The sequence below is a fragment of the Meleagris gallopavo genome, chromosome 14, assembly GCF_000146605.3.
Source record: "Meleagris gallopavo isolate NT-WF06-2002-E0010 breed Aviagen turkey brand Nicholas breeding stock chromosome 14, Turkey_5.1, whole genome shotgun sequence".
Taxonomy (NCBI): domain Eukaryota; kingdom Metazoa; phylum Chordata; class Aves; order Galliformes; family Phasianidae; genus Meleagris; species Meleagris gallopavo.
The window spans coordinates 17,079,948-17,101,462 of record NC_015024.2 but is presented as its reverse complement, the minus strand read 5'-3'; the positions used below and the strand labels follow the sequence as shown (position 1 = coordinate 17,101,462).

Here is a 21,515-nt window from a genome sequence, read left to right as displayed (position 1 = left end):
GTCTCACATCAAAATTGAAGAAATATTTTTTAATTAGAGTAGCTGTTTGATGAACCTGAACTTAGGAAACAGCGTCTCCTATTAATTCTTGCTTGGATTCTTGGTTGTGTTAAGATTGGTAGGAACTGCATGTTAAAAATAATGGGAAGGACTTGTTTGTGTTAGTGGACAAAGCAGCATCCATCTCAACTGGTCTCCTTTACCTTCTCTATTTATTCTGTTACATTTTGTGATCTAAAGAGAAAACTTGAGAACAGTAAATTGTTTGGAATAGAAATAGTAGTGTTGCATCCAAAGTGGCATATATGAGTGTTTGCAGATGGGAATTTGTAGAAGGGATTTAGATTTGATTTAGCAACTTGGTAATTTCAAAAGACTGTATTTCTGTACAGCTACGGCAGGGCTCCAAAAGGACACTTGTTGATACATCAGTTTCATTTTACTTTTAGAAATAAACTTTGTCAAAAATTTGTAATTATGGGATAATTTAACAAAGAGAAAAATTCCACGCTCTTCTCCAGAAAGAAATTCTGAGTGGAAATCTTTCCTCATAGCTGAACAAATTCTATTAATTTCAACTGTTTTTCTGTAATGCGCTGTTCAATCTGAGCATGGCCTTCCATTGAATTACTTGCAGTTCATCTCTGATCCATTTAACGTAAGAGTGCATTTTGAGACAAGATTAATTTGATTTGACAGAGTAAATTAGCAATCCAGTTGGCACCAAAGTCTATAAAGTACTCAATGAGGTGAACTCTTTTCTGTATAGAATAAGTGTAACTATTCTTGTGGTTTTGAACAGCAAGAGAAAGGCACTGCTATTTTAAATAGGAATTGATTTACTCAGAGCAAAGACTGGAGACAAAAAGCTGTATTCAAGAATAAACTGAGACTTATCCTGGCCTTTGAAGTGAAAATGCATGATATTTAAAGTTTTGTGACTTCAGGAAAGAGGTGGTATCAAACACATGCAAATAAAGAGTAAGGTGTACTGATGGCAAAAAATGCATGAAACGTGGAAGTGTGGGACCACCACTGCTTCAGGAGGTACCTCTCATCAGTTGCAACTTTTTGCCTGGTACAGTGTAGTGTGTTCTTTTAATGTGCCATTAACTACCAGAAGGTCAAGCCAACCAGAAAAGCAAAAGGTTCAAACTCTTGACATCTCATTCTGTTTGATTTCTAAGCAATTCTGCCAAAGTGGTAGAGAAACTTGGCTGTCTTGGTGACAGTGAGAGTGGAATGGGACTTCTGTGCATCGTTATGGCTGTCCTTAAATTAAAACATGTAGAGCAGTCAATGGATAATAAACCATGGAAGTCAAGGATACCATTGACATACCAGTGTTCAAGTACACTCCTGCAAAATTATCAAGTCTTCACATCAGACTTTACAAATTTAGTTAATGCAAGATGATCACTTCACTAAGGTTGGGTTAAGTGTGGTACTTTGGGAAATCATTACCTTGAAGGACTTTCATGAGAATACTTAGTATGAAAAAATCTGGAACCCATCAGGACTAGCAAGATACTTAAATATTTCAAGATACTGGTGTCACAACCTGTTCTTCTTGCAGCTGATGCCTCAGCTGATCTATCCATTTGTCCTTGCACAATTATATGTGCCACTGCATGGGAGTTGTTGTTTATTATCCTAAGTATTACTTCAACACAAAAATCCGAAAGATATGGCAAAAAAGTGGAGATGAGAGTTCAGATTTACCTATTCTTATTGCTTGAGAACACCAGAGTGAATGACATCCTATGTCATATCACTACCTGCGATAGGATTGAATCTCCTCTATTCAAAACAGATGCTTTATTTTAGCAGTGATCTGCTCACACAAACTGGAGTTTCCAAATCTGTTGCACAGAGTTGAAGTTTGTCGACCACTGCTATGTTATAGCTAACATGGAATCAGCTTCCAAAGCACTGACCTTCACTATTTCTTACTAATAATTTCTCCAAGGCCTGAGAGATGTTTCCTTTTATAATACTGATTGGGCATTAATATCACCCTTCAACAGCATACGCTGATCATTTCCTGTTTCCCTTAAACAATAATGTTTTTGTGATTTCAGAATACAAGTTGGTAACCAAAAATAGATTGCTCTCAGGCGAACTAATCTATTTGCAACATGTATTGCAATCTGTCTACCACTGAAAGACAAGATGAATTGGAGCGGCTGGCTTCAAGTGTGGTCCTCATTTCACTCGTGTTTCTGGCTCAATGAGATTGTGAAACAAGGTTGTGTAACTGCCTCAAGGTCACCAAATGACTTGCTCATGAAAGGTAACGAGGTAATGAAGGATTTGCTCGTTCCACCCTACAACATTTATTTACAGGAATGGATGCTGAACCAGTCCTTGATGATTTGAGGCTTGAGGGGGAGATGGGGGGGATTTAGAGTTGAGGAAGGCAAATGTCCAGAGGATTATGCCTTCGTGGCCATCATTTCTGATATCCCTAATATCTCACTTTCTCTCTCAGAACGAGGCCTACAGCAGGTCTGTGGGAATTCAAGGTAATGCACTGGTTTGTACTCATGCCAAAGACACGCAAGACAAAGCTGCACCCTGAGCCACAGCCATACTATAACATAGTGTAGGAAGGACATAACTGTTGAAAATAAGTATTTTACTTACATTTGAAGACCAAAGGACCTGATTCTTTTTCCACATATATTTATATCTAAATAGCTTACCTTTGAGCGTGCCAAGCTTAGTGGGAAGAGTCAAAGCATTCTCTCTCCACACAGAAATACTCAGAGTTCAGAAAATGGGAGAACTTAATGATGTATTAGTTCTTGATTTCCTAAAGATAAATTAGAATACCATAGTTAAATCTGTTTGCTTGTTGTTTTTGGGTGCTACCACTTCTTTTTTTTTTCCTGGTGTTTAGTATAGAAATCTTTTAATATATTATGGTTTTACAGCTGTCAGGAATTCTCTATTTTGCAGATAGTTCCAAGAAAACACAGAAGCATAAAAGCTGAATTTTCGAAACAGTTGTACATCTAAATATAAAGACCTGTGAAATGGAAGTTTCAAATGAGTAGAAGTGCACAACACCTATGCAAAGCACCGTGGTGACATGTTGATCTGCAATGTGGTTGTCTGCGTGTCTTTAATTATTTAGTTCTTATTACTCTCATGAAAGCAGTGATTCTGAAATGAGTTAATCAGGGAGCTGCTTTTGGAAGTGTTACTGAGTACTTTTCTGCATTTTAGTGCCACAGTGTCTTGGAAGATGAAGCTTAGATAATTATTTGCTTTGCATATAGGTGACAGAATAAGCTTGTTATAACATAAAAGGAATATAACTTCAGCTTATTTGCGAAAACACGTCTGAATGCATGATATGCTTTATGTTGAAGTTATGGTCCAGTTTATTTTCCAAAGTTCTAAATTGTTTCAGATGTAAAGAGCGGATGTTCTGAGTACAAGGTACATTAGTGTTTATGTTTACTGAGTAGTTTCTGTACTGCCAAGTAAGGGATTGTTTACTGTTTATCTCTTGGTAAGGTGGCTGTTTTAGAAGGACATTGATGTGACATCTCAAAGATATTTATTAAATTCCCCTTAAATTAATAGTTGCTCTTGTTGGATTGTATGCTTTTACAAAAGAAAGTCTTTTTCCTAAGGTCTACCACTGCTTTTGTGACAAAAAAGTCATCTGCTCTTAGTAAGCCTCAAGGAATTCTCTGAAATGATATCAAGGCCAAATAGACTTAATTCCTTCAAAGTGGACTATAATGTTTTCCAAAAGGAATTAAGTCTTAGGAGCAAGTTACTCATTTTGAGAGTGGCTGTATTGTGAGTCCAAATCAACATGTTAAATCTTGAATTGCTAACTGTCTTATGGTGCTGAATTTTATTCTGAGTGCTTCCTGAAATTCTTGCTTTGATGTCATAATGCGTTCCATCCTAATTTAGCTTTGATTCTGGCAGTTATGGCATTTTGAGATATACACCACAAACCAACTGGAGCTGAGCCTCACAGCAGCACGGAACTTCAGCTTACATTGTTTTTAAGCAGATGAAAAATGTGCAATATCTTAATATTCAGAGAAAAAGATGTCTTAAATATCTCTAGATTTAAGCCAGTGTTAAACAAGCCTGAATGACAAACATAGATGTCTACTTTGATCATTTTTGAATTAATTTCTATCTGCTTCACTTAGAGTGTGACTTCATTTTCAAACTTGCTGATGTAAACAGAAGCTGTGACCTCAACTCCCCTGAATGAGGGTTTGTCTGTTGCCTTTACCACCTGCACCAGTCAGGGAGATGAGCAAGGATGTGGCATTCCTTGGGCTGGGGAATGTTTTGAAGACAGTGACTTAAAGGTGACAGTTATGTGACCAGTAATTACAATTTGGCTTTAAAAAGTCAATTTGAGACCAATGGGAAAGATGGTGAATAATTTGTAGGTATAACTGGAATGGCCAGAGAAAGCTTGTCATCACTCTTTAAAGATATTTTCATACACGTGCAAGGTAAATACTGTAAGTGCAGCGTAAGGACAACTGCAATACATCTGCCTAAAAAGTCATAGTGATATTTTGCTCAGGCAGTGCGATAGGCTTACCTCATTAGCCTGCCATAATCCCTTTGTGTCGTTAATGACAATGTCTATCATTTTGTCAGGCCTTAGATTTTCCCAACAAGATAACTGTCCATCATGTTCGTGATCTGTAGGCAACTTGCCCTTTTGAATGACAAAGATTGTTTTATCTCTGGTTTCTCAGAAGACTTCAATTCCAGAAAGAGACTTGAGGCAGCATCCTCAGTGAGCCTAGTCCTCAGCACACCTCTGATATTTTGCCAGCTGTCAGTCACCTGTGGTGCTGATGGGCAATCTTGTCCTTGCCATGCCCTTCCCACACTTCATTCCAGGGCTGGGAAGGATGTGATGTTTGCGATAGTGGCCATGGTTGCAGCAATCTGCATGCAAAGCTGTGTTGCAGCTGGTGGAGCAAGTTGAGCACTGATGGCTGCAGTGCAGCCTCACTGATGGAGAGGACTCCCTCTGGAAGCAAGCAAAGCAATAGCAAAAGCACGGTCAGAAAAAAAGTATGGGCAGTAATGAGGAATTTGGGATTGCTTTCCAGGACGGTCCAATGAGTCAGAGCTTCAGCTAGCAAAACTTAATGCAGCTTAACTTCTAAAGTTAGAGCTATTCTTCATGTAACTGAGGATTTGGTATGCAGTGAAAACTGGGGGCTTGGGAGGAGCTGAAGGATTTATCTCTTTTTTTGCATGTGTTAGTGAAAAAAATCATCTAGGGCAGGACTTGAAAACATACATGGCTTTTAAATCTTTGGGGTTTTTGATTGGTGCATTTTTGTGGTGGTGTTGGGTCTTATTAATTATACCTTCTTCCTCTCCATTCTCTTGTAGCTCAGATGAAAAGACTTGGAGAATGTCTATAGAAAATTTGTAATAGCTGCTCTATCCCCGGACAATTCAAAAGCTCTCACACATTAATCATTTAATTTTAGTTATGAATTAAGCTTTCCACCTAAACAACAAATCGTGTTCAAAGCACATTTTATGTGACTGAAATACAGCATCATTATTACTGTTTGGAACATGCTCCCCTTTATCTGTTTAAAGAACAGAAGTGATGACAAACCCCTGTGTTATTGTGGTAGTAATTAGGAAGAAATACATGAAAATTATTTGCATTTACACAAGTGATTAGTGTGAATGGTTCTAACATTTTGCTCTTTGACCTGCATTCAGTTAGGTGGAAGCAAATCAAATCAGAGTTAATTTATCACTTTTCTTTCCTATCTGTCCATTCCTATTCTTTCTGATACCCTGCAAAATGTGTGGGGGTGGGGATTTTGTATTGATAACTGTGTTCAGAAGGAGATCTGAGAGAATCTCAGTAAACATGCTTTGTTCTGTTCTTGTAGATATTAATACCTAAAAATAAATGTTCTGTACTTGTTCATTCCAGATGTAGCCAAATTGTTCTGAAAGCCATCCCAAAGTTGGGAAAGCACGTGGAGCTTCTGTACATTCTTTCTGTCTATCAGAGAAAAGTGCTGTAAGGATGTATGTGAGGAGGTGGGCAGTGTACCTGTCCAATGTAAACCTGGCAGCAGGGTCTGAGTGCTACCTGCTTCAAACTCAATAATTATTTGTTAATCCCCAAAACGCCAAGAAGTGAGTAACTACCAAAACGTGGGACTGCCTTCTATTCTCTTTACTATGTTGGAGTTGTTCCTATGTCATGGGACTCATTCAGAATCAATGAGTTAATTTTTCTCATGTTCTAAATATAGGAATCAGTGCTTTGTTTGGTAGAAATCTTAGTGCAATTTAGACAAAATAGCTTGGTAAATGACGACAAAGCAACACGCTTTTTTTTTTTTACTCAGTTCTTATATTTTTCTTTCAGAGCCCATAAAATTACAATGATTCATAGCAGTATTCCTAAGCAGTTGCTACACTTTTAGCTGGTGTGGGGAGGAGGTTTTTTCCCCCCCTGAATAATCCACCAAGGAGGCATTTAACAAGAAAAATTAAAACCTGTTCCATTTCATGCATGGCTTGGAGATAGACAGCTGAACTCCTCCGTGCTAAACAGAGTTTTCTAATTTAATTTATCTTCTACGGGGTTAAAATAAGTACTTTTTTTTTTTTTAGGCTGAAATGCCTAAATACAAGGAGAACAGAAATCAGTAATCTGCAAAATGCATATGCTGTGGTTCTTATCTCTGCTACGGAGAATTGGCCAAATAAGCAGGTGGAAAAAATAATTTCCTCCGATACATTCTGGGAAGTGGGGACAGCTCTCTGAGTATCCATAAAGAAAAGAGACGAGCAGTACTCCTGGAGTGGGTCCAGAATTCCTGGATTGCTTTATTTATACCCACTATAAAGGTGCTTTCTGGTGAAAAGCTCTCAGCTCTGCTCAAACCTCTGTAATTAATTGCTTCCACCTTAGCGCACCATCGTGGAGTTAAAGCACTGGGGAGAAAAGACATTTAGAGGTGCCCTGATTGTGTGGAAAAGGCAGGATGCTCAAACAGGCTGCTGCAAACTCCCTGTGCTCTGACTGTGGGACAAAGGGCGGTCGGACATTCACTTGTGAATGATTAAATGGCAGCACCTAATCACGTAATCCTGGAAGTGGCTCTGTTATTTAATTTTACAGGGGTTAACTATGTTCTTCAAAGCATTCAGGGTGATTTTCTCTCAGCCTATATGTAGGCCCATATTTATTCAGCTCCATTTTTAGGGCATTTCCTGGATACTTGACAAAATACTTCACATTTTGTATTTTAATATGAGCAAAATAGAGCAGATAAAACTTTGGCAGGAATGCCTTGTGTTTTTCTCCCTGATGCATTATGCTTCTTGAGATTAACCTAATCTAAATATAGCAGATCTAAAGTAGCTGTTATTTATATATGAATAAGTTTATTACTTTGCATTTCATAAGGTGAGGCCTCAAATCTAGGAGTGCTAAAGTGTTTTCTTTCTAGTCTCAAGCAGTAGAAAAGTTAAGTAAGAAATGATGCATTCCTCTGGACCAAGGTCTTGGGATGAGATGCCCAAGGAGGGTGCAGGTAGAGGGGTGATGGTGGGGATGGATCTGCAAGGCACCGTCCAGGCAGAAGTCACCTGGGCACTGCAGTGAATGTGGTCCAGTTTCTCTCCACTGAGGGACTGAAATCTGAGATAAAATATTAATAGCCACAGGATTTCTGGCAAGGAGCTCAACTATTCACACCAATCACAATTCTTGTTTTACATCCACTGCAGGAGCTTTATCCTCCCTGAGAAGTTAAAAGTAAAATTGAGCCTCCAGGCAGCGACCAGGTTGGTTCCCCAGTTGGCTGTGGCTGTATTGACAAATGCCTGTGATCTATGGCTGGAACTGGAATTATGGCATGTCCCTCCTTGTGTGCATACTTTGGTTGTGATTCCTTTTGCATGGTCTGTATTTTTCATGATAAATAGATGTGGTGGTGTCTGTGATTAAGGAGCTGCCTATAAAACATAATTGTGATACTTCTTTTGGCCCTACGCTGCATCGCATGTAGCTGAAATAGTAATAATGATGCTTTCAGGCTCAGAGATATTGCTTGTAAAAACCTTTTGTGAGGCTTGCATCTGCCGTAGGGCAACTGCTTGATCAGCATTATATAAATGTTAGTCATTAAGAAAAATAATCATAATAATGATCATCAGTAAAATAAAAATTAGTCTGTTCCTTGCCTAAGTGCTGTGGTACCTGAAGACAACTCATCTTTAATAAGCTGGAGGTGGTACAGTGGAGCTTTGTCTGGGCAACGCAACTGATCAATAGTGTAAGCAGAAGCAATCACTTTCATTGACTTGAGCAGGCAATTTGTGTTCGTCTTGTAGTGCAGCTGCATGGGAACATGGTGAACAGCAAGCAGATAAAAGTGGCAGCACATCTATTGTTGCTGGTAGTTGGGGCCAATTACTGGAATTAAAATAACCTTTTTTGGACTGCAGCAAGATTAGCTGTTGACCCTGTTGGCCTACTGCAGTTACTATTATACTTATTATCATCAGTCCCTTTTCCTGCCTTCCCTGGCTATTCTCTGTAAATGAAGGTACTCATGCTTATATGTATTATTCCTGCTGCAGCCAGATTCTGTGGATTAGAAAAGTGTCAAGAACTTTCTTTTAACAGAGCTGGAGAATGCTAGTGTGTAGAGCAAGGGGAATTCAGTCCCATTTTTAGTAGATAAAAGAGGAAGGCCACTAAAACTGTACTCACTGAATAGCTGCAGTGAATCTAAGTAATAGAAAGACTCAATCTCTGCATTACATGAGAGTTGATTAATCTCTCATTGCATATAATTTTTCTCCATTAAAAATACTTTTCCCTCTGTCTAATGATGTGTGGGTATCCACTGAATGAAAAAATGTCTAAAAGCTTCCAGAACTGGTGTTAATTCATAGATTCTCTAAAGGAGAAATTGATGCTGCTGAGACCCTCCCTAGGGGAGCAGAGCTCTGCCAGCCTTTATTCAGAGCCCTGCCTCACACCTACTGACTTTAGAATGGCATTCTGGAATGAATAGGGCCACCTAATAATGCTTAATGTCTAAAGTTTTTAATAGATTATCTGTTCATTAATAGTTGTAAATTGTAAGAAATTACCCCTAGCCAAATTGGTGTGTGTATGTCTATATATATATTGTATAAATTAGATCTGGCACGTGATTCTAGTATGGTTATGATCACAATGTCAAGCAGAGAGCAGTGCTAGCCCTTAGAAACCTCTGAGTTGTCATAGTTATGTCTCTGTGGCGTATTTGTATCCTTCTAGTGAGGATGAAATGTTTCGAATACTTTTATGTAGGAAAAAAAAAATGTGGTCTTGTGCATGACTGGAAGTCTTGTAGATGAACAGGAGATGATGCCTAGCTTGCCAAATAAAATTCCTGTAACCACTGTGTGCAAGGACTGTAGGACAGTTTCACTTGCTGATCTTGTTGCGTGGAAACTGAGCTCATCTCATGAGTCTGTACTGTAAAGAATGAGGAGCAAAGCTGACCATGATGTGCTCTGAAATCTTTATTGTGCCTTTCTCTTCCTTCAGAGAATCTCATGCTGCCTTTCTGAAGTTGCATCGCACAGTCTGTAAGCAGAGGGTCAAGTGGCACTTGCCAGGTTTTAGGAGGTTTTGTAACTTATTTTTTCTTTTGTACAAAGAATGATACAGGGAGAATAAACCCTGGTATCAAAAGAGTGCTGAGCTTAGTTCTTACAGCAGTATTATATATATATATATATATTTTTTTTTTTACATGTCTTTTTCCCTAAGTGGATTTATCTGGTACACAGGACATCAATATTATTATCAGAAGGGGACAGAATTATAGTTAGACCAAACATCTTCTGGATTATCAGTTTTCTCTCTCGAGGGAATGATGCCAACTGAGGCTGGAGCATATGTAGTGGGAATGAGAAACCACGAGCCATGCCTTTACGCTGACTGTGAAATGAACCACCACTGGGAAATACAAGTTCCAGCAATGCTGGAAGCATGAGTCTGATCTGAACACACTTCCCTAAAGGGAGATCCTATTGAAACATCATGACATAATGTTGCAAGAGGAATAAAATTGCTATCCAAACCACCAAGCTTAGGGAAATAACCAACTGCTGTGCCATTAGGCTCGACTGAAATGACTAGTTTGCTCTTGGGGAATTGGAAGCAGAATGTCAGTGGCAGGAAATAGGAAATGTGGGTTTGGTTTTTTCCCACAAGCACGTTTCAGCAGAGAGATGCTTCACAGCAGGAGGGTAAAAACCCTTTCAGGAAAAGAAACTTCATAGCAAACAATAGCAGGTCTTTAAAAACTTGCATATAATTCTTGTTTTCGACCTGTTTAGGTAAATAAAAATGATATGATAAAACCAATGCATTTAGTTGAATGGGGAAGCTGTAATTGCTGTCAAAACTGGTACCATTGTGACTTCTGCAAGAGGCTTCTGCAGAATTTATCCTGAGGTATTATTTCTTCGATGTTTCTCTGAGAATAAGAAATTTGGCTCTTGGGGCTGTATTAATGTACATCCTCTCTCTGAGGCAGACACGGGCTGGCACTGCAGACTAAGATGTTATGCTTATGTAGACTGTTTGACAGAACAGTTATTGAAGGTGAATAAAGAAGATGAACTATTCTGAGAAAGTACATGAGATTAAGAACACAAGGTCAAATCTCATGAAATAACTCAAGTCAGCTATAATAAAAATAAAAGGAAAGACATCGAGCATAAAAGTGATTTGAAGGGACAGGATGTTAAGAGGGGACTGGAAGTGTGCTAAGCAGAAACCCAATAAACCCAACTACTCTGGTTATTACTTCCTTCACTACTGCTACAATGGTAGTTCAGTTGCTCATTAGTCATTCCTAGCGGAATTATAATCTATCATTGCCTCATCTTTGCCTAACTATTGAGAATATAGAAAGGAAAACAAATCTATAAGCTATCCCCTCCCCATATCCCTGAAGACCTCTAGAAGAGCTTCCTCATCCTCAGAAAAGCAATCAATATTAAGCATCTTTTACTTTGTCAATGATTGATACTTCCGCATTTCCCATTACTCAGAGGAATAAGGGTATTTGTTTTGTGGGGGGGGTTTGTGTGTATTTCAAGAGATGATAGAGGCTAAGTATGGATACCTGAGAAATTCATGAAAACTTCATGGCTGTTCCTTATCCAGCTTTGACAACAGCCTCAAGGAATGGGAAGACCCAAGGAATGAAACCCAATGGTAAACAAGGATAATCATCTCTTAAATGAATGGCTTCTGTTGCCATGTACTACAGAATTGTGAGGTTACTCTACCTGTAGAATTAGCTTCTTAAAACCCAGGATACTTTTAGGAGACTATCAGTTAAATAAGGAAACTTTTTTTCTTCGCAGTCTTTTTAAAAAAAATATATATATATTTAAGGGTTTCTTAATGTAGATCTGAACTGGTATTCTGACTGCTGAAATCAGTGGTATTTCCAGATGATTGTTATGTAGCCCCACGGGTATAAAGTAAATAGAAGCCCTTAAATTTTGTTAATCTATGTTTGAAAATCCTACGTATGCTGTGCATTGATATATAAATAGGTATCTAAAGCTATATAGATATCTAGATATCTATCCACATAGATCCAAAAAGACCATCTGTGATGTTTGCTGCAGTTCCTCTATAATTTCAGGAGTTTTACATGTTTAATTCAGAAAGTGTCCAGAGTCAGCAGAATACTCCTCAGTGTTGTAAAGCAATTTCAGAGCCTTTAGAAAATGGTGAAAAATGCAATCATAATACGTCATAGGAAGAGGAGGAGCCTGCAACAATATCAGGAATTCTCCCTGTTGGGATAAAACTTCCCAGGAAATTCCAGGAAGTAAACTATACCTTTGCTCTTTGAAAGAAAGAAAAGACCTTTGTGTTCAACACTGCTTTTCTGGCTTAAGGGGAAATTCTCTTTCCATCTGAAGGTAGCAATAGTAAAGATAATGAATTAGGATAAGCAGCCGCTTTTATTGATCCACATCAAGGATGCTATTCTGTCCTTAGCAGCATTTTCCCTTCTATACTGTTATTTCTTCTAACTATAATAAAGTTAAATCAGAAAGTGTAGAATATCGTGGTAGGGACATTCAATTAGTTCCATGGAGTGTCTGTGCAAGTTAATGCAATTTGACGAAAGCAGAACTCGAGTGCTTATCTCAGATTTGTGTTCAGTTTTGATAATTCTGCCAGATCCTAGCAGATGTCTGAAAAGACTAATTTAAAATTAAATGACATGGAAAAAAGTTTGCATCCACTTACAATGGTTGAAGAAAGAAATGAAACTATCTTTTTGTTTGCTCTCTGTAGAGTGTTTCTGTAATACTTTAGCTTGGTTTCATTGTGTCCCCTCTGCTCGATTCACCATAAAACATGCAGACACTAGGCAGTATATTTTCACTGCAAAGATTGCTTTTAATTAAGCAAACATTCTAGGTTAAACAAACATTTGAAGAACGTGGTGCTATCGAATAACCAGAGGAACTGAGTTAAAGGAGTCACAAGATGCTGTGCTGGTCCTGTGTGGGCTTGATCATGGGCACTGGTTATTGGATGCATCTGGTATTTCGTGTTTTGAAGGAAAATATCTGATATTGTTCCAAACACTTGTGCTGTATCTTGAAAATCATCTATTTTTATGTGACGTAAGGCTGTCAAAAGCAGACTCTAACATGCTAATGACAGCCTATATGCTTTCAAACATAGTACAAGGAAAATGTTGAAAGTTCTCTGTAAATAGGCCCAAACCTACTGCTGCCAGATGGTTTGTGAAGGTTTTGTTGCTTGTCCACAACCTGAGTCTGGTCTCTTTAAAATACTGCTTGTGTGTTTTTCATCCAACAGTCTAAACTTTTGGACTGTTGAAATTTCCTTCCCTTTGTTATCTCTGGAGCATTCATCAAGCAGAATCAAGCAGGAGGTTGGACTTGGTGATCCCCAGGGGTTCCTTCCAACTCATAGCATTTTGTGATTGCTTTGTGATCTCAATATATTGGAGGGAGAATTAAAGAAATATCTGTAACACCTAAGGCTACAAACATAATATATGCAATTAAATCTTAGATAATAACTTCTTAAACTTGCCTTCAATTTAAAATGAGTTTCCTATTGAAATGGAATTTTATCCAATATAGCATTTAATTTATTAAAGTTCTGTTGCACTTCTTACTGTGGCGGATGCACATCTGAGCTTTTGTTTTATACCCCTTGCACCAGCACAGTGCCACTTTCTGATTTCTTCATGGGCTGCTGAAGGAATTAAGATGCAGTGAGGCTCTGTTCCTCACATTAGCAGCTTCCTATGCTGATGCAGAAGAAGCAATGGCACAAAGCACTCGCTGCTCTCAGCTCTTTGCTGTGCTTCTGGTTTGCTACTTGTTTTATTTCCCCTTTTCTGGATAACTGATAACTGTGCTAACTCTCCACCCGTGAAGCACTGCTGGTGACCGGGGTCATCCTCTGTAAAGGATCTGAAAGAAAACTACAGCACTGTCCTGGGAAGCACAAATCAATACAGAAGTTGCACTACTCAATATCCGTTGCTTTCTTGGAGACTTAGAGAAATGAAGTTCTAATTGCAAATAACTTCCAAGATATGTGAAAGGTCAGAACATGCATTTCTATTTTAAATGGGTTTGTTTCCTTCTGGTTGATTCTGAGCTATCACTCTTGGGACCAGCTGAGGTGGCCGTATTTGGTGTGTAGGATCAAGCAGCAGCATGGCTCAAATTGGCTCGAGCACTGTGAGTTTAATAGGGTGAGCATAGTTTCTGTAATAGAGAATAATGGAGCAGCTTAGATCTACTAACGCATTTGTTACTTTATCCAGCAGAGCACTGCGTACTCTGTGTGTGGCAACCAATTAGCCTTGGTTAATTTTAGTGTTTAATACAGATGGCGTTTTCTTGGAAAGATAAAATTATGCATCAACTCTGCAAACTTCTTGTCAGGCTTACAAAGAAATGAGCTTGTGGACCAGGAGCAGCAGGCAAACAGGGGGAGCATGGGAGTGATGCTGATCAGAAAGGCGAAGTGCTCTTCTTTCAGATGGATTCTGCCACAGCTGTCCAACAAGTTGTCATCTTCAGCCTGCGTGGCTGACGCTCCCAAGTTACTAGATGTAATTTGCTCCTGTCATGCTGCATTGCCAGGCTGGGTGCATGGGACACATACACATGTCTGAGGAGAAATTTAGCTATTCAATTAGCGTTTTCATAATGCTTTGAAGTAATTTTCTATCACCAGTGGTGAGGGATGTAGCACAATCTGGAAATTCCTCCTTGAGCACGTTGTATCCGAAGCAATAATAAAATGGATGGGGGAACATAAACAGTGAAATGCAGCTGATTGCACTTTAGGACAAAACAAGAGCTCTGCTACTCCTAGCCCTGGGAGAACCTGCAGTTATGCACTTCGGGGCTCCATCAGCTGGCTCCAGCCAGGCTGGGAATAGGACTTAAAGCTATGAATGGAAATATGAGGGAAATGTTCCTCCTGCCCGCTTTCCCTCTTCTCCCCCCTCCTGGAGGAATAAGGCATAGAAGCTGAAGTGGGCCCTGAAGTCCCCAATAAACATCAGTTTTTATGCTGTAGGACAACTCTTACCTATATGAGATAGATATATGGCAGCAATAGTCATTATTTTTAATTTGCATTTCAGTAGTCAGGTTATTGCATGTATAAAACTTCAATTATAATTTTAAAAGGCTGTTTGGATGTGTTCCAGCATGCACATTACTGTGTGCTGTAAAAGATGAAATATCCATTGCCTCCAAACTATCAGACCTTCAGTAGTAGATGAAGTTTGGTGCAGATGGTATGATGGTATTTTGGTATCAAGTGTGGCTTACGGAAAAAATGGAGCACAGCCACCAGGAGGAGGAGATTTACACTTTTCCAAAGCAGAACTGTTTACTAGCAGGTTGATGGAAAGAGATGACTTTCTAATGTTACCCTCTGGTTAGACTAAATAGTTTTTCTTCTATTTATTCACCCAAGTCAGTTTTTGCCAAGTGGTCTACTTTTGATGTTATGGATACTCCTATTCATATTTTATTTCTGTTAGATCTGGATTGTGATTTCAGATGACCAGACAGCAGTAAGACCTCCTCCTTAAGGCTTACTGAATCTGTGAGTAGTTGCTGTTTTCCAGCATGTGTTCCAATACATGTGATGGACAGCAGAACACAGGTTATTTACAAGGGCAAGTAGAAAGACACAGGGATGCAAGGAGGGGGAAACTTTCTTCCAGTGATATCAGTGAAGACTGATATTCAATAAAAGAATGGCTTTGTGGTTGAAACCCTTGTACCACCGGGAGTAGTGTCACAAAGTTTAACGCTCAATATATCGTTTTAAAACCTAAGATATAAAAAAATAAGTAAATTAACTGCTGCTAATCAGAATCTCATTATCAACGTTGCCATGTGTTTGTCGTAGATTTCAGAAAATTTATGCTGTAGTTAAATCAAAAGAAAATCACACCAAGCATTCCTACATTGTTGCAAATACCACCATTAATAAGCATTTCATGGAGTAAATATCAGGCCATTTAACACAATTAAGATTTTTCATCAGATATTTTTGGGCAAAGCAAGAATAGAGCTTCAGAATTAAAGGCTGAGAAATTTGAGATGTTGTACAAGAAATAACCGAACTTAGAAAATTTTGTTGTAAACCACAGGCTGGAAAGAAGCTGTAAGCAGCAGACTTTCCATTTTTGCCTTTATCAGAAAGCTACAAACGATGGCTGGAGAAGGAGGAGAAGATGGGCTGTCAAGTATTGCCCTGTTTTACCTTTAACAAAGTGCATGGAAATGGCTGTAGACAAAGGGCATAACGTTTTGGTATCTGTGAAGTTGTATCCACTGAACCCAGTTCCCCTCCTTGCCGATACAGGAGCACCATCTTGTCCTTACAGCCACTGCTGATGCACCAAGCTCCATCGGTTTCATCTCTGCCTCTCAGCCCGGGGAGAGCAGAGCTCAGCACACCTGCTGCAGGAGGAGCCTGCTCACACCTGTCAATAGTTTTTCAGGATGGAAAACTCCACTAATCATATTGTTCTTTAATAATTTCTTTGTCTTGAAGCACACGCTCCTTTCACTATCGCTGCTTTGTGATTAGCATCTCTGCAGGGGAAACGCTGCCAGCAGGTGTGTTCACCTTGTGTCTCTGACAGCTTTTCCCATAGCAGCCTTCTCGTAAGAGCTCCCCAGAGGGGGCTGCATCTCCCTGCCTTAATTTTGACAATTTGGGGGCTCTGGGGGCTGTCTCAGCTATTCATACGTGTGAAGGGAAGAAAGAAATGTGTTTCTGCAATCTTACGCACGCTTGATTTCTGTTCCAGTAACTTGCAGACTGAGTTGAAACAGAAAATCCAGACTTGCTCAATTGGTCTTTAACTTTAAACTGTATATTATGGATTATCTCAGTGGATCTCATAATATTTTTGTTTAAAAGAGTACTTAAGAACTATCAAACCAAAAATAATTACTAGAAATTACCAAAATGTATGAAGTATAAAAATGTAAGTAATGTCAATGTGGAGGTTTCATTTTTGTCTGTCATTGCTAGCAAGTGAAACAAAGATCATATCCTGACATGAAACCCGGGTTGCTGGTTGCCCATTAGAAATTCATACAGTTGTTTAGATCCCTGTCCCAAATGAAAACAGCCATAGTTTGGTGATTGTTCCCCTGTTATAGAGAATGCTTTCTTTTCTTTAATATTTTAAAGCAGTCTGAAACCCGAATCTAAGAGAAAATCCACTGAGGACAAACGCAAGCTTTGCTTAAAATTCAGTGTTGTGTCTGTCTGTACCACGTGCACTCCTACCCGAGTTAATCTCTTATAACTGCCAGCTCTAATCTTTGGGCTGGCCAAGTGATAGGTTCATCTGCAAAGCACACGCTAACTTAACCAGACACACATCTGCAAGTTTTATACTGAAAGGCTTACATCTCTGTTACTGGCATCATCTGCAGAAGTTTCCAAACCAGTAGTGATCCATGCAGATGTTCAGACAGATACGTTGGAGGGTTTTTTAATATATATATAATTTTTCTAAATGAGTTTTTGCTTAATAATGAACATTTCTCTATCAGAAGATGTTTGTGTACTCAGATGTTTACAAGTAAAGAGTAACTTGGCAACATGACTCATTCATCAAAATTTGCTTCTTCGTGTGTACAAATCTAGGCTTTTTTCAGTCACCTATGAACTATCCGTATATGCCTGGAGGGGAACAAACTGTAGATGTCACTCAAAATGACTGAACCTCTGGCACCAAAATCACAAGCTTGAAAATTCCTCTTTTGATCGTTTAATGGAATTGTAGCAGATGGGAAACTTTTTCTAGTTGTGTTGTTTAAGACATCTCTGTGAAATGTGCTTCTTTCTCGATATTGGTTTTTTTCCTACAGATAATCAGCAAAATGGGCTTATAAAAACCATCACTTCTGTTTATAAATGTAACAGCAAGCCTTAAAGTGAATGTAATCAGAGTTTTCACAGGTGTCTTTCCTGAAGGGCAATAATAATAGCAGATTTTGAGCAACTTTCATACCTGGGAGCTTAAAACATCCTTGCCGAAAATCTCCTCAGCTCTGCCCTGTGTTTTGCAGCACCTCTGCCGAAAGATAAGCATAAAAGAAAAAGATAGGAACACAAAGAGTTTTGCTCAGCGCATTCAGAAATGTAGGGAATATTTGTTCCCATACATTTGTGGCCAAATTGAGTCCCTGCAGCTTATCCCACTCACCACCATGCTGCAGCTCGTGGTCCTCAGCCCGTGTTTGGGCTGTGCTGATAGCAGCATGGAGCCTGCACCTTTTTGAAGCAGGTTTCTTTATGCTGTATTCTAAATCCTGCCCAAATCGCCACCTTCTGCTTAGTTTAATTAAAATCAGTTGAGATTGTTTAGGGCAAGTGAGATAAGAGGGACTCGTTTCCTATCTTCTCTCTCTTTAAAGGGTGCTCCTTCTCCAAGCCCACCGTAGGAGAAAATAAACAACACCCCAAGTGCTTTGAAAATGCATGTGCTAGGGCTGATGCATTTGGCATGTATAATAATTACTCTCTTTCCACTTGCTATAAAAGAGCAAGCCAACAATATCCAGGTTACTTCTACGGGGGTAGATTATCCACTCTTGTAATTTCAGTGGCAATCCAATTACTAATAAATACCCTCAACACAAAGCACAGCAATTTTTTTCACCTACCTCTGGGCTGAGTCACTGTGCTCTGTGCTCGTCCAAAAGTGAGGTCATTGGCAAGAAAGCTGTTTTTTGCTGGAATTAGGCAAATGCAGGTGGTAATGGGAGTTAATTATATAACAGTACAAATGTTAGCTATTCTAAAGGATGTTGAGAGTTTTTCACTGGTCCTAATCTGTTTGAGAACAAGCAGCACCTGTGAAAAAACATTACCTAAAGAAATGGGAGTTTGGGAGTGCTTAGGACATGGTCCTATCCCAGAGTTCCTTTTATGGTGTATTTGAACTTAAAAAGGGGGAAAGAAGTGTTTGAGTTAACAGCTGTATAAGGACTACAAAGAGTGGTACTACAGGGGATACACAAACCTGTATGTTTACTGGAAAATCATTGTAAACACATAGCAAAAGAAAGAAGAATTTATATAGATAGATAGATCTTCTCCCTCTTTGTGTTGACTGTGTCCTTTCTATAGTGCTTCTTCATAGAAGCTGAGTTTGCTGTGAGTCCTAGCCTTCAACGTTCACTTTCCATAGTGTTTTGCAGTTATAAGAACTGCTTTGAAAATGACTGTATTTCAAGAATATTTAGTGCTCTGGAAAGTCAATCTATTTTAGCAAGCAAATCTGCTTGAGTGTCAACACGATCCTTTGTTGGCTCAGGGTTAATGTTTGTTGGAGACAGCAGCTGAGCAAGCTCTCTTTCAACAGCTTTAGGACATTTTGTTTTGGTCACAGTTCCTCCATCTGCCTGTAGATCTCAGGCTGCCATCCTTGCTTCCTCCACAAAAGCACGTGGAACTGGATGGGAGTTGATAAATGAGAGGAACATGGAGGGTTAGTGGATGCTCAACTCATGCATAGGACAGAAATAGTCCGTGGTTGGTTGTCTGTAGCACTACAGCACACAGCTGGTAGCTGGTTGTGCCTTGTTACCTGGCAATGTTAGGCTGGAGGGATGCTGATGTGCTTTCATAGTATAATTGGCTGGTGTCTGCCTTGCCAACACCTAATAACGAGGAAAAAGTTAAACTTTTTTCACATGGGAAAGGATTCCTTCAGTACCCTTGGTCTCTAAATGAGCAATCACGCATGTGAATTAGCTTTTGATTTTAGGAAAAGAAACATATTGGGGCGTAGAGACGGAAATTTACAATGAGATGATTTCAAGTCTTTTGTAATAGAAAGCACGCTCTTTTCATTTGCCATTATGCTGAATGGCAGTGCAATTAGAAGTTGAAATAATAGCACTGACATCTGGGTTACAGATCACACAGCCACCCACAGTGGGATGGATGCTATTGCAACAACTGTTGCCCCCAGCTCTGGCTGTGCCAGCAGCATACCTGCTGATTATGGTGGGATTCAGCCTATTATTTGTATTTCAAAGGTCGGGTGCTAACGTATGGAAAAGACCTAAGGCAGTCCCGTACAGGGGGCTTGAGGAAAGTCCTCAGCTTTCCTTGTGTAAAGAGCTCAGGGTGCTGGAGTTGCAGGATTTGGAGGTCTGTGCAGAATGTGCCTCTGTGCATGGGACTGGTGCCATCCTGAGCTGTTGTGGAGGGCATCTATCTTAGGTGGGCTGATCTGCCCATCCCCAGACTGCTTGTGGTGTCTGCTCTACAGAGGAGAAGAAATTTGAGTGTTGAATGCCACTAGATCACAGTGAGTAATGTGTATGTAGGTGTGAGTGAATATTACACATTTCTGCCCGTGTTGGTAAGAAAGTAGGAGATATTTGGTAGTGCTGGCCCTTGCCTGGAGTCTCATTGCAATTCTTGGTGCGTTTTGCTTAGCTTTCTAAATAGGGAGGCAAAGTGGCTGTTGAACCAGAAGGCAAAGTGGCTGTTGAACCTCAGAGAAGCAGTCAAGCTTTGGGGTGATGGCTTTTCTAAAGCTATCCTCCTATCAGTGCCTGCTTGTCATGCTGGAAGTAAGACGTGCTGCACCCAACCGGAGCATGAAGGCACAGGTATTTCAGAGAGCTCTGCCTCTGTTCAAAAGGAGCTGGATCCTCAGAAGTGCTCAGTTCACGAGAGCTCACATTGTTGAAATCAAGTGTTTGGTTTTTTCTTCCATTCACATGCTTGGATTTTGTGTCATAACCATCTGGGAAATGGAGCAAGCCCTTAATGGTATTAAATTTATTGCCACAACTCAAAATGCATTAGAGATTCAAGGCACGCGTGACTCCAGGGTGAGCAGTGTCGCAGATTAGCTTTTACCTCTTCTAAGCTGTCATTTTTTGAAGTGTGTGAGGTAAGGAGAGAGGTGGTCAGGACTTAAAATCACTGCCTATTGTCAGTCTTATCATCTGGTACATCACGCCGCATCAAGTTATCTTAATGCGATATGACTTACATATGTATGTGTGCATTTAAGCACAGACATACAGCAGAGCTGAACCCATTAAGTGAGGACAGGTGGGCAACCCTGAAGAATACAGGCCATAACCCACCCATCCAAATTGCTCAACACACACACAAAACCCTTAGAAAATATTCCTACTTGCTAAGAACAGAATGTATTTATATTTTCCTGTATATTTCAATTTTTTTTATCACAACCTGAAATTTGTTTTCTGCTGGAAGGCTTCTACAGCCTGACTAAAGCAGCTGTTTGGAACAGAAACCATTTGAGCATGGCTCTCTACAGTGCAGTCACTGTATTTCCTCCAATATCACAAGGTTGCCATTTCTATGAGGAATACCTCGCTTCCTGAAGCTGTTTTGTGTATTGTACTGAAGAAAGGTGAACTTCATGTTGGCGTTTCTAGAAGTTTGAAACTGGGAACTGCTGAGAATCTTACCATTTAAAATGAACTTAGCTGGGGTAAAATGAATATCAGTCCACTGTTTAGTGGTAAGACACCCAGGATGCTAAAAAATCACAGATTAAAAAGTGGGGGTTATTCTCCATGTATGTGAAGGGACAAATGACATAGTTGTAAATGTTAAGTGATCTTTCTAGGTAGAAAATGATCTATGTTCTATAACTGTATTTCTGTATGAAAGAAAGATGTGAATTAGCATCCCATGGGGGTATTTTACATACGCTTTCTTATTTCCAAATTTGATAAACAGCAGAAATAAAATACTCAGACATGTAAAAATCTCCTCTTCATGAATCCATCTTTGAGTCTAATTTTGCAAGAATTTAATTATTTAAGAAAATAGAGGAAAAAAAAAATCCTTGAAATGAATCTCAGTTTTAGAATTAAAATGTGCT

The 21,515-nt window shown here is 39.4% G+C and overlaps 1 long non-coding RNA gene across 3 annotated transcripts in view; it reads left to right on the top strand.

Annotated features, from left to right (window-relative positions):
* LOC104913201 overlaps window positions 1-21,515 on the top strand; it is a 102,388-nt gene that overhangs the window by 31,780 nt on the left and 49,093 nt on the right. The gene's annotated exons all lie outside the window — the stretch shown is intronic.